Source organism: Rhagoletis pomonella, unplaced genomic scaffold (genome assembly GCF_013731165.1).
Source record: "Rhagoletis pomonella isolate Grant_MI unplaced genomic scaffold, Rhpom_1.0 Rhpom_scaffold_00006, whole genome shotgun sequence".
NCBI lineage: Eukaryota > Metazoa > Arthropoda > Insecta > Diptera > Tephritidae > Rhagoletis > Rhagoletis pomonella.
Genome location: NW_023458560.1, coordinates 11,352,519 through 11,365,614, shown reverse-complemented (window position 1 = coordinate 11,365,614; position 13,096 = coordinate 11,352,519).

Sequence of the window (13,096 nt, the reverse complement as noted above, 5' to 3'; positions counted from 1 at the left end):
CAACAACAATTGCATACACACAAATTGCCGTGTGTAAATGAAACGAGCAACACCAAAAGGGAATGTGAAAAATCGCGTCGACAAAAGTTTCCGTGTATAAACACAGTATTATGAGTTTTCGTCATATCAGCCTTATCATAAGTTTTATTTTCCCCGAACCGGTTCATTTTTCACTTTTGGTTTCCATGGTTTTACTATGGGCGGATGACAAATTTTCGGGTGAATTTTTTCTCAGGTAAAACTCAGGATAAGGCAGAATAGGGGTATTCTCCAAATCTTGCAAAGCCATTGCACGTAGCACGGATTGCATGGATTGCATAACTTGCAAACACACAACAACAAAATACATGGGAAACGTTATTTCCTATCGCTGCAAAATATGCAACGTCGAAACCCATGTATATATTTTGCAAAATTGCATAGCAAGATATATGCGACCCTGTGCTAGTTGTTTTGTTGTTGGAATTGCTACATATTTCTCTCATTCCTCTCATCTCGCTCACTTCATTTTTTTCTGCTGTCTCTTGTTATTGTATTTTATACATAATTTCGCTGCTTGCTACCCATGCATTCTACCACTTTGCAATGGGGTGCTCTCGTACTCTTCGAAATTTGGGATAGTATTTTTGCATTTCGTGCAATACGTGCATCGTGCACTACTTCGAGAATACCCCTAATATGTTAGTGGATGCTTCTGTCTCTGATGGAGTGGTGGGTTGTGCGGTGCATGACATTGAGCAGAGGCACCAACCTTTGGGGAACTTGTTGCAATAAAGCAATGTATTGTTATCGCTAGGGAAGTATAAAATATAAAAATTTGCATATTCACAGATAGTTTGCATGCGGTGAAAGCGCTAATGTGTTAACAAACGAACAATTACATTGGTTGCGTTCCAGATGCTTCACGATTTGCAGGTTTTTACAGGAAGTCGTTCCAGGTGACCACCTCCCATAAGGTTTATTAATGGAGAAAACAGCTGTTCCTGCTAATCGTGAATTTCGTTAATACCGTGAAGCATCTGGAACGCAACTATTGTGGCTGACATACAGAATAAAGGCCAATATTATGAGTTGCATTCGATCTTCGACTGTGGTCGAAAGTGCTGATCGAACGAATTTTCATTTGGTATTATGACGCTGATTCGATGAAGAATAGCGCTATTGTGATTTCGCTTGTTTAGGTTGTTCACAATAGTATATTTTTCACCGCTGAGAAGCTTTGTTTACAAATCGAGCAAACTAAATAGTATGCTTCTACATATTTATGTAAATTTGTGCAAATTAAAACGAAATAAAAAAGAAAGCGAGTTTATAAAAACGTAGTAAAAATTAGTACAACGGAGTTCTGGTTCAACGATTCGTTAAAGGATGAGAGTTTAGTAAACTGGCCAGTAGCTCGTTTCTGTAACAATTCTCTACCTAGGCGAATTGAGATATGAATTCGACACCCTGTTCTCTACTGCTTATGAGTAGTAGAGAATAACGTAGGTATTTTCCCCACCAGTACAGAAATAATCGGTAGAGAAGAGATACAGAAACGAGCTACAAGAGTAGTAAATGTTTAATAGAGTTTAAGTTTAGTCTTTCCAATATATTTTGACATAAAATATATTTAAGAAATTTGTCTACAGATTTATTAAAAACTTCCGACTGTCTAAAGAAGCGTTTGTGAGCCAAAACTATTTAAAATGTTTTAGAACTATCAACAGCTCTACGATTTTGTTCTCAGAGATCGTGCCAACTGAGTATTGGGATTTTCTTTCACAAGTAAAGTTAGCCTTTCGAGCTTGTGTTTAGTATTCACGACGTTAAACTGCATGAATTTGATAAAAAAAAAACTGTTTAAAATTAGTGTCTAGCCGCCAAAAAGTAAGAACACAAATGCAAAATATATTTTTCACCATTTTCTAACACTTCGCTACACCATGGGAAGCGAAATTCTGTTCGACACGGTTGCGTAGCTCATAATACGAATTTCACTTTCGATCTTCGATAACCAGCCGCCATTCTTAGGTTTATTTTCTTTTTCGATGGTCGTATTATTGCCTTTTTATAATCAGGCAATATTAAATAAAAAAATTTCGCCATCGAATAAACAGTGAGTTAGGTATTTGCATATTATTTTTATTTGCAAATAGCTTACGCATAAACGTGGTAATAGCGGGCAGAACTTATGGCAAAGAGTACCTCAGTGAATTTAAGCCGGATGTTTCCAATTTGTGCCACAGTTGTAATACCTTGGAGTCCGCTGAGCATTTGATTTTTAGTGCATGCGGTTCAGTACAATAAGGAACGAATTTTCCTTTTTTAATAAGTTTAAAGAGCTTAAAGAAATTTTTATTACAAAAACATTATCACACTAAAAGGAGGTCAAGGTTCATAGAATACAAGGTTACGACATCAGCCATGGCCGCCATCTTGATGACGTAGTTGGCTCAATTTTTGGAGTTGCCAGATTCCAAAAAAATATCTTATAAAAATACACTATTGTTACGATTATCCTCGAAACCTTGAGGGATTTCCCAAATATACTCGGGCTCGTATCGCTGGATTGTTAAATAAATGCTAACGATGACCAAATTGTAGTACAATTAACTTTATTGTACAACAAACAATTTACAATACTTGCTAATACAGTAAAAACACTTTACAATACTTGTTAAAGCAATAACAACGCTTTACTCCTTGTTAACAAAATTAAACTTATAGCTTGCTTATTCGCAACTCAATTCTCTGCTCAGTTTACTTGTAGCTTGCTGACTTGTAACTGTCTCAACTCCGCTGTGTCGTGGCTCTTATATACCTGCGCTCACACTTATGGCAACTCTAGAACGTTCTGAAGTTTATCGCTCATTCTCTTTCTCTCGCTGTTCGCAGTGTTCATCCAACTTGACGTTTCTCTTTGTGGAACATTCTACGTCATTCCTCGAACATTCTGCCTATTTCTCGTTGTTCGCTTTGTGTTGCCGCAGTATTCGCCACACTGCCCTCCACCTAAGTCTGATCGTCCCGATCAGACATACTTGCCGCCCAACCGCTGCAAGTCTTTCCTAGTGGACCACTTTCATCTTGGTCCTCGGTCTCCCCATTGTCTGGATTTGATGCACTGCGTCCTTCAGCCGTTTGTCAATCTTCAACGGATCTTTCCAGTCAAGTCCTTGCTTGGAGGTAAAGCTTTTCTTCTGCTGCGACATGTACAACCGCAATGCGTTACTGGACATTGCTTCCGGCTTATCTCCGGGAGTGCACCATCTCACATGGTCGTGCTTCTGCCGGCCACTGGTGGTGACCAGACCATGTCTCTTCTCGTGGGCACCCTTTTCGCCGGATCTATGCCGCATCCTCTGTCCATGACACCCAGACTCCCGCCTTCGTGCTGCACTGCCTTTAGCACATCTTGCTACATCCGGATCCTTACGCGGAAGCTTCCGCCGTCGTTTCGTATCTCGCTCTTCCGCCGATGCTAACTTCATTGACCGGACATGTATAATCTCACCCTTGGCTTCCGGCTTAACAGCTCGCTTTTGCCGACCACCTTTTTCAGGACACTTCAAAGCGCGCCTACTGCTACCACAGCCGCTTCCATTTCCGGCCACCGGCGTATCACCATTGCAACGTGGTTCAATGGCTTTCCTCCTGCCGGAAACACTGCCTGGCTTGCCATGACCACTTCCTTGTTGCGACCTCTTGTTCACTGAGCTGGCGGAACCGTCACGCTTTTCCTGTATCAGTGAACCGCTTCCTTCTCCTGACGAAACCACTTCGTCTCCATCACTGCCAAACTCCGCCCAACTAACCGCTTCCGTTTCTGGTGGAATCTTCGACACTTCCTCTAAGACTAACCGTCTGCTGCAGCACTGGCTGTCGTAACCAACCTTAAGTGGCACTTTCCTGTCGCCATAGGTTAGGATCATTCCCTGGAGGTCAATCTTCATGCCTTGCCCAAGTAGGAAATCCACGCCGATGATGACTTCATCCACAATGTCTGCGACAATAAACTTCGTGTACGAGGCCAACCCGTCGATTATTACCTCGCATAGTACTTCTCCTAACACTTGGGTTCGCTCACCAGTTGCAGTCTGCAGCTTTGCTCTAGGTAGTGGCTTCACATAAAAAGTAGTCACATCAGGTCGAATAATGGAATGTGACGCTCCAGTATCCACTGTCGGCACTCTTTCCTGCCCATTCACACATCCACCAATAGTGAGGTTGCTCGCATTCCGGCCAATTTGTGAGACGGAGATTATGGGCCCTTCAACTTCTGGAGCCAGCACGCGGCCCTTCCTGCTGGCACGTTTTAGTTTAACGACTGATTTGAGTTGGATTCGTCTCCCTCAGCCCTGCGTTTGCGTCCTGCTGAATGGTTGAGCCCACTGGAACTTGCGCTGCAATCGCGGGCGAAGTGGCCTGGTTTTCCGCAACTAAAGCATTTCCTAGCACCATCCTTTCTCTCGGTTGCACCAGGAGTATTCTTCTCTGCCATCGACTTGAGTGTTTTCAGGATCTCGTTCATCACGTCAGGTGTCTCCACCTCTACTCGATGGGCTTTGTAGGCTGGTCTACTTAGGAGCGCTGCCGTTTCTCGTGTCTGAGCATACGAGACCGTTTCAGCAAATGTTGGCTTTGGATTTGCATACGTCTCGCGGTTGGTATACACGTCCCGCATTCCGTTGATGAACCTCTGGATTTTTACTCTTTCGAGGTGCTCACCAGATGCATCTCCAATTGCCAAATGAGCCAACCTTTCAACCTCAGAGGCGAATTCCTGTAAAGTCTCATTGGATTTCTGGCAGCGATTCTCCAGTTCCATCTGGTAAATCTGTCTCCGGTGCTCGCTACCATAACGTCTTTCCACTGCACCCATTAACGCATCGTAACTGTTCCTTTCACAGTCGGGAATAGTCTGCAAGATTTCTGCCGCAGGTCCTTTCAATGCAACGAATAGTGCAGCGGATTTATCCTCCATGCTCCAATGATTTGCTGCAGCCGTTTTTTCGAACTGGAGCTTAAAGACCTGGAAAGGGATCGAGCCGTCAAAGGATGGGGTTTTTACTTTGGGTGCGCTCGTCGAAGTAGCTGGACGATTCAACTGCATATCTCGGAGGCGACCTTCCAACTCTTCTACCTTAGCCTCGACTTTATCCTGTCTATCATTGATTTGTTCGTTATCTCTAGCCAAATTCTCCTGCAGTTGTGTAATCTTTGCATCCTGGACTTCCAGCAACTGTGATACGTGTGTCTTCTGTGCCTGTAGCTGCGACGAAATATCTGACAACTGTGTTTGCATCTGTGACGACAGCTGTGATGACATCTCTGACATGCGTGTATCCTGTGCTTGCATCATCTGTGACATGGCAGCCAATAACGTGTTCATGTCCATAACTGTTGATGACGAAGGAGCCTTTTGCTGTTCTTCAACCTTCCCGGATGTCTGTTACACATCCTTCGACGAACATGCAGCCTCATCCTTCTGTTCGTCCTTTGCGGATGTATCGTCGGGTTTACCTTGGAAGTCGTATTTGTCCACGTCGATGCCTTCAGCTTCCATAGCCTCTCGCAACCGGGATAACAATTCCACTTTTCTTCCGGAGGTGGCCAAATTACGCTTTTCCAACTCCTGTTTCAGCTCCTCAATCTTTAAGTCCTGAATTTTCGCCATTTTCAGAAGTTTATCCTTCGGGATTTATTTAACAATCCCACTTCTGACACCAATTGTTACCCGCTAGTGCTAGTTGTGACCCTGTGCTAGTTGTTTTGTTGTTGGAATTGCTACATATTTCTCTCATTCCTCTCATCTCGCTCACTTAATTTTTTTTTTGCTGTCTCTTGTTATTGTATTTGATACATAATTTCGCTGCTTACTCCCCATGCATGCTACCTCTTTGCAATGGGGTGTTCTCGTACTCTTCGAAATTTGGAATAGTATTTTTGCATTTCGTGCAATCCGTGCATCGTGGAAGACTTCGAGAATACCTCTAATTTGCTTGGAAGTTTGTGCATTTTTCTGCGTCTTTGAGTTTACTTAAATTATTACAAATTTAAGTGCGCTGTTTTTGATCGCAGAAATTTCGCTGAAAAAGGTAATTTTAGGTTTTACCGTATGTCTAAAGATGAATTGCAATTTCGGTTGCGAAATTTTGCCAATGTTATGAACGCTGTTTATTTAAAAATGCGCGAGTGCGTTCTGCTCACTTTCAAGAATAAAATCACCAGCAAATTTCAATAAGCATTCGATTTACATTTTATTTGTCACTATCGTACGAATATTATTATGTTAATCCAGTTTCACGTGAAGTTATAACATTTTATGTTTTTATAATAAGCTTTGCCACGATTTTATATCAAAAATGCCCATTTGATAAGGATTCCTAAAATATGCTATTCGGCACCTATTTTTTCTGATTTGTGTACTCTCCTACTTCGTAAAATATTTCAGCCAATCAGAACTCACTTCTCAACTACGTCATTGGAGGAAAATGAATTTTTGACAGCACCATGTCGTAACCTTGTATTCTATGAACCTTGCAAGGAGGTAGTCAAGTTTCTGCACAAAGCAGGTCTTGACAAAATGCAGCAAAAAAACGTTAGAAAAAAAAAATCAACGAAAACGTATACATATGCATAAATTCAAATTGTTTAGATTTGATGTACAAATTGATGAAAAATAAAAATAAAAATTGGTGTTCAAAAAAGAACTGCAACATATTACATATGTATGTAAATTAAAAATAAGCTTTCCCTATTAGATTTAAGGAAAAATACATGTATACATACATATACATATGTAGACATATAAATAAGTACATCAATCAAGGAATTAAAGAAAGGAAAATAGGAATACATTGCAATAGTTTGATTAAAAGATAAAATGTTTAAATTAGAAAGGAAAAGAAGAATAATAATACCAAATAAATATAAAATAAGGAAAAAAACAACTTTAGGTAATCATGGAGTAAAACAATCACAAAGACAAACATGATAAAAACAGCAAGGTATAACCGTTCTCTCAATTTGTCGGCCATGATTTTTTTTTATGATTTTAAAATCATATAAATGTGAAAATAAAAAAATGAAATTGTTCGAAATCGTTGTTACTTGAGATTGAAAATGAAAATGTGTGTGTGAGTTTGTGAGTAAATTTAAAAATTAAATTGTTTGGAAACGTCAAGAATTTTAAAAGTGACTCTCAGCGGTTCTACCTTACTATATTTTTATCATGAAGACAAATATGCTTGTGCACAGATAAATAATTGCAATTGTAATTGAAATGTTCCAAATGAGTTACAAATGAATTGCAATGTATTGAATTTTAAATAATCTTTAAACCTAATGCCTATCATTTACACACAAATGCAACACTGCGACTGTCATATGGCCACGCCGGAGCAGAAGCATTAAGCAAAGGAACGGATATAGGGATGTCAGTGGCAAAAATACATCTTTGATTCGATGCATCGTAATGTGCATCGATATTATTCGATACACCGAAGGGAATACGTCGATGCATCGATTTGCATAGGATTTTTCAGATCATGTTTCACAACAGAATATGTTATTAGCAAAATTTTAAATAAATTACTGCAATTGAGCTAATTATGTTTGTAACGGGACTTTTGGGAGCCATTTCAATGCCACATCATCGTTAACAGTTATAATTTCGAGAAAGTAGAGAATTCGTTTACTTGGGAACCAGAATTAATACGGAGATATAGATACGGATATAGAATTCTCCTTTCTGTTTTGCGAAGAAAAGTGGCTGAACAGCTTTTGCAGGGAACACCTTTCTGAGTAAGCGGCCTTCGGCCGCGCAGGGCTTATAACCCTCACAAAGTAGAATTCTCTTTCTGTTTTGCGAAGAAAAGTGGCTGAACACCTTTTGCAGAGAACGCCTTTCTGCGTAGGCGGCCTTCGGCCGCGCTTAGGGATTATAACCCTCACAAAGTAGAATTCTCTATCTGTTTTGCGAAGAAAGGGGCTGAACACCCCTTTTTAACGATTATTTAATTTTTTTATAGCGCCGCAGTTGAAAATTTATAATAAAAATTCCTTTTCCCATATTTCCATATAGAAAATGGCCCTAATTGAAAATTTCTTAGGGGTTGTATTTAAAAAGCACATATTCAAACCTACCCTTATACTATGTCTCCATTGAGAGATTTATCCATTAATATTTAATAAATCCAGTTGCTAAATCACAACCGTCTAAATTACCACAACGAGATATGTTTTTTTTTTTTTGATTTTAAAACAGCTGTGATGGGCGGACATTCCAGAAAAGCCAGGGTAGTCAAAAAAGGTAGTGTGTATCTCAAAAACTTGTTAGATGAGCGGATGGATGTATTAATTCTTTTGGTACTTGTGAGTAAGTACAACTTTGTCAGTATCTGAAGACTGTGCTTGAGTCTTTTAGCGATTGCAACTTCTGGTAATTCTGCCAAATTCTTATTTGTATATACAGAAAACGATAGTTTTTATAAAACAACGACACGTTCCTTCTACGTTATTCCCATCGGATACAAAATACAGCATGTATGATGGCATCTTGAACATTCGACGTCCAGTCGTCCAAAAAATATGAAATTTGAGCTTCCGGATTTGATGAGTGAAGAGTCCGGTTGCGATGACATCCAACATTTGAATGATGTAACGATTGCCTTTGAAGGCACTTTAATGATAGGATTAGCTTAGGGATCCAATGTCGCTTTTAACCATGATACATGGTTTTAACAACCATGATACAAACAAAAACAAAAAAAAAACGAACAGGCACTTTGAAAATGCCCACTTCCGGTGCGTGCAATGAGCGCAAGCAATACAAGTAAAAACGACAAGAAAAAAAAACGACAAAAATCAAAAAATTTAACAAAAATCAAGCAAATATTGGGGTCGGATTGAGTTAATTGACTAGAAACTCTGATTAAATTTCAATTTTTGCTTCATTAATGAAGTTACACAGCTTTTTAAGAGCTGCAGTGTCATTTTTCTTAAAAAAATCTTTAAAATTACTGTGGTTTTTCACTGCATTGTACTTATCCCGAATGCAATTATACCTTCTGCAAGCGAATATCGCGTGGTCATAATTATCGATTGTTTGACATACCTCACAAAGATTCGAATTTACTACCCTGATTCTATGTAGATATGCTCTGTCAAATGTATGTCCGGTTAGTAGTCTATTAACAATTTTTATCTCTTTAACTTCCAAAGGAGAATTATGGTACCATGGTTTATTCGGGATGTTGGGGAATAGTTCTGCCAGATTTCTACCTTTTTCCTGAGAGGTGAGTTTATACTTTGTATTCCACTCCTCTCTTAATAACATATTAATTTGTCTTAAGGCTTCTTCAGGGGTAAGTTGAACATCCAGAGGCGCACCCACATTGACCGCCCACTTCGCTGTGTAATCAGCGATTTCATTTATATTAATACCTACATGTCCAGGACTCCAGACAATTTCACATAGGATGCTGTTATCATTGAGAGTAGAGTGGATTTTTGCTACTATATAATTTTTAGATTCATTTTTGTCGATAAGATAACAGGAAGTCAGGCTGTCAGTGAAAATTACTATGCTGTTAAGCTTGTCCTCAACAGCAATATCAATTGCTTTTGCGATGGCCCACAGTTCGCTGAAGACTGACGAGGTTGCAAAGCCGATACTGAAAAAGAATCTTTGTTTGAGGGTGGCATTGTAAATACCACATCCCATGGCCCTTTCTCCCCCAGATGCATCAGTTGCAAATATGGTAAATTTTTTTTCCTTATAGTTGTAGATGATCCTTCTATATTCGGAGATTAGCTGTTCTTTAGAGGTTTCGACTTTCTTGCCTGTCAGAGTGTTACCTATGATTTTTAAATCCTTGTTCCTTTTAAATACAAAATTCGTGTTTACCTTGTCGAGAATCTGCCTGAATTGATAGTAGTTAGACGAGTAGCTGGAATTTACACGTTTGTGTGTTGTTACACTGTTGTACACAGCAGTGTTAATAGTTTTTAATTTTATTAGCTCGCGACATGTTAAGAGTTTTTCCCTTTCATTAGGCTCAAATTCGTTTGCTAGCATATAAATATTATGCGTTGGTGTAGATGGCGTTAAACCTAAACATCTTCTTAACGTACCTTTCTGATGAACTCTGATTTTATTCTCTATGGATTTGGGCAGATCATGGGTTGTGGATCTCGCCACTTCGAGTTTTGACCTAACAAGACTTTTATAGAGGTTTATCGCAGTTTTAGGTGTTACACCTGCTTTAACGGTGGTTATACATTTTACCAGTTTTGCATTGCTTGCAGCTTTCTCTATTAAGTTTTTAAAGTGAGGTACAACTGTAAGAGCTGATGTTAATGTCCTACCAATAAATTTTATCTGATCTACCTGTTCAATTGCATGATTGTTTAATTGAATTCTGATTTGTTTCTTACTGCCTTTGGCGAAATAAATAGCTTTGGTTTTGAGTGTGTTAATTGTAAGATTTAAATCAGAGTACTTCTCTGCAAATGCCTTTAGTTTTAGTTCAAGTTTACATTCCAATATTTGAAAATCCCTTTCATAAACCAATATGAGGAAGTCATCCGCGAACTGAAAGACATCCGTGGAGTAGTCCTCAATTTCGTGCAAACCTTTCGTGAAGAGATTAAAGAGAAGAGGTGAGAGGCAGCTGCCTTGGGGAAGGCCATTGTTGATAGAGACCGTACTTTTTCCAAGTTTAAGTATTCTTTTTTGCAAGAAAGCCCTAATCCAATATATGTACTTATCATTCAGTTTGATTTCTTCAAGAGAATTTACCAGTGATGACGTGGGAACACTGTTGTAAGTGTTGCTAATGTCGATGGCAATGGCTGCCACCTTCAGACCCCTTTCCTTATACACTGCTATATTATGTAGAATTTCATTAAGGCACATAGATGCGGACCTACCTTTGCAATATGCAAAGCTTCTGTTCGGGAGGAGATGATTCTGCGCAAGCCATGGGTCAATTCTTTCTTTGATCATCAGATTTATTAACTTGAGAAGAACAGGAATTAGTGAGATTGGCCTATAGTTTTTATAATCTTTAGGGTCCTTATCACATTTTGGAATTGGAATTACCTTAATGATTCTCCACTGTTCGTCTAGTTGGCAATTTTGAAAAGATTCATTTAGCGCTTTTAATAAGTTTGTTTTGGCACTTTCAGATAGGGCTCGAATCATCTCATAGGTGATTTTGTCATGGCCCCCGGCCGATCTTTTATTTTTGTTTTTGAGTATTTTATTGAGTTCATCTGTGTTGAACTCGGGAACTAAGGTGTTATTCTGAGCATTGCGCTCAGGGGTTAAGATAGGGGTCTGGACGTCAGTTATCTGATTTCTTAGGTGTTGAAGGAACAGATTGTCCCATTCTTCCTCCCATGGTCCATTTTTAGTTTGTTTTTTTGTACCTTTTAAGTTATTAACAAACCTCCATGCCTCCTTGGAGTTAGGATGCTTGTTAAGCAATTCGACGCTGTTCTCAAAATTTCTTTTTTTTGCCTTTTGGACCTCGCTTTTCCATATCTCTTTGAGTTCTAACGCTTTTTTGAAATTATCTACAGTCGGAGAGCAGTTGCATTTTTTGGTAGCCGCTACATAGAGTCTGAAATGTCTGTTTAGGTCATCGTGCCACCATGCCTTAGGAGTCCTACCATTTAGAGTCACTGTTGCCCTATTTATTTCTTCGGAGAGTGTCCGGGTTACATCAGATGATTTAGGCTCCAAGTGAATTGAATTTAAAGCAGACAAAAGTTTTTTTTAAACAGGAAGGTGGTCGTCTTCATCTTAGTGGAGTCGATGCTCAAGGAGATAGGGAAGTGGTGACTTCCCCAAGATGACACTGTAGAACATCCCAACTAGTATCAGTTAAGATGTTTGTAAATGTAAGATCTAATACTGAGCCTTTGTTGATATCTTTTATATTAGGTCTAAAGGTGACAGCGCCCTTGTTAAGGCACTTTAAGGTCGAAGTGTCTGTAAAGGTACTGAGCCATCTTCCTCTTGGTGACTTCCAGGTGTCACCCCATTTTCGCGAGCGGGCATTGAAGTCTCCCATGATAACAACGTTTTCGCAATTCTCCAGCATGTTAAAAAGATTAGTAATGACTGCTTTGAAGGTGTTTACGGACATTGAGGGTTCGCAATACACAGAACAAATAACAAGATTACGAGTGAGGTTTTTTGTCTGAACAATGCATATATCATAATCCGAGACGAAATTAATTTTCTTAAATTTAATGGACTTGTGAAGTGCAATCGCTACACCCCCGTACCCATCAGTCCTTTTTTATCAATCAAATTAAAATTTAACAAGTTTTTTTTTTTTCTCCAGTGTCATCATGAGAGAAAACCTCACTTAGACACAGTATTTGAAAGTCTTTGCTGTTCACAAAGAACTCTAAGTTGTTGGCATTTTTCTTCAAAGATTGCACATTATATTGCAATATTTACATCAATATATCCTAAGCTCTCCTCTTCGCAATTATCCTTATTTTCTAAACTCAAGAAATGGTGTCTTAGTCTGTCATTAAAGTGGACAAAAGCATTAACTCCTGTTGGGAAGTTAATTTTTCTGAAGGCATCCCTGGCGAATTTAGTCATTTCAGAAATCATTTTTTCGATTTCAGAGACAATGTGTTGGTTAGTTTGGCTGAAAGCCACACCATATGTTTGTGACCCATTTTGAGCTCTCCTTTGTACAGGTGGTGCTTGCAGACTTTTGCGATTATTAACTACTCTTTGTCTAAAATTTTTGGCAGCTATTGAAAATGTAGCTGGGGTTAGAATCTTATTTATTTCATCTTGATTGTTCCTAGTCTGAGAGGGTTCATTAACTAGAGGCGGAAAATGCTCATCGCTTAAAATCTCAAACCTATTTGCTGATCTATCATTTTGCTCCTTCAAAACCTCCCCCCTAGTTTGCTTCTTAAGGGTCATAATTTTATTAATCTGTGTTTCTTTTTCCCAAACAGGACACTTTAGTCCGTTGAAGGCATTGTGGGTGCCATCTCCGCATAAGACACATTTTACGCTTTCGCACATATTGGTGTACTCAGTTTTTCCGCATTTGAGACATCTTTTTTGGGA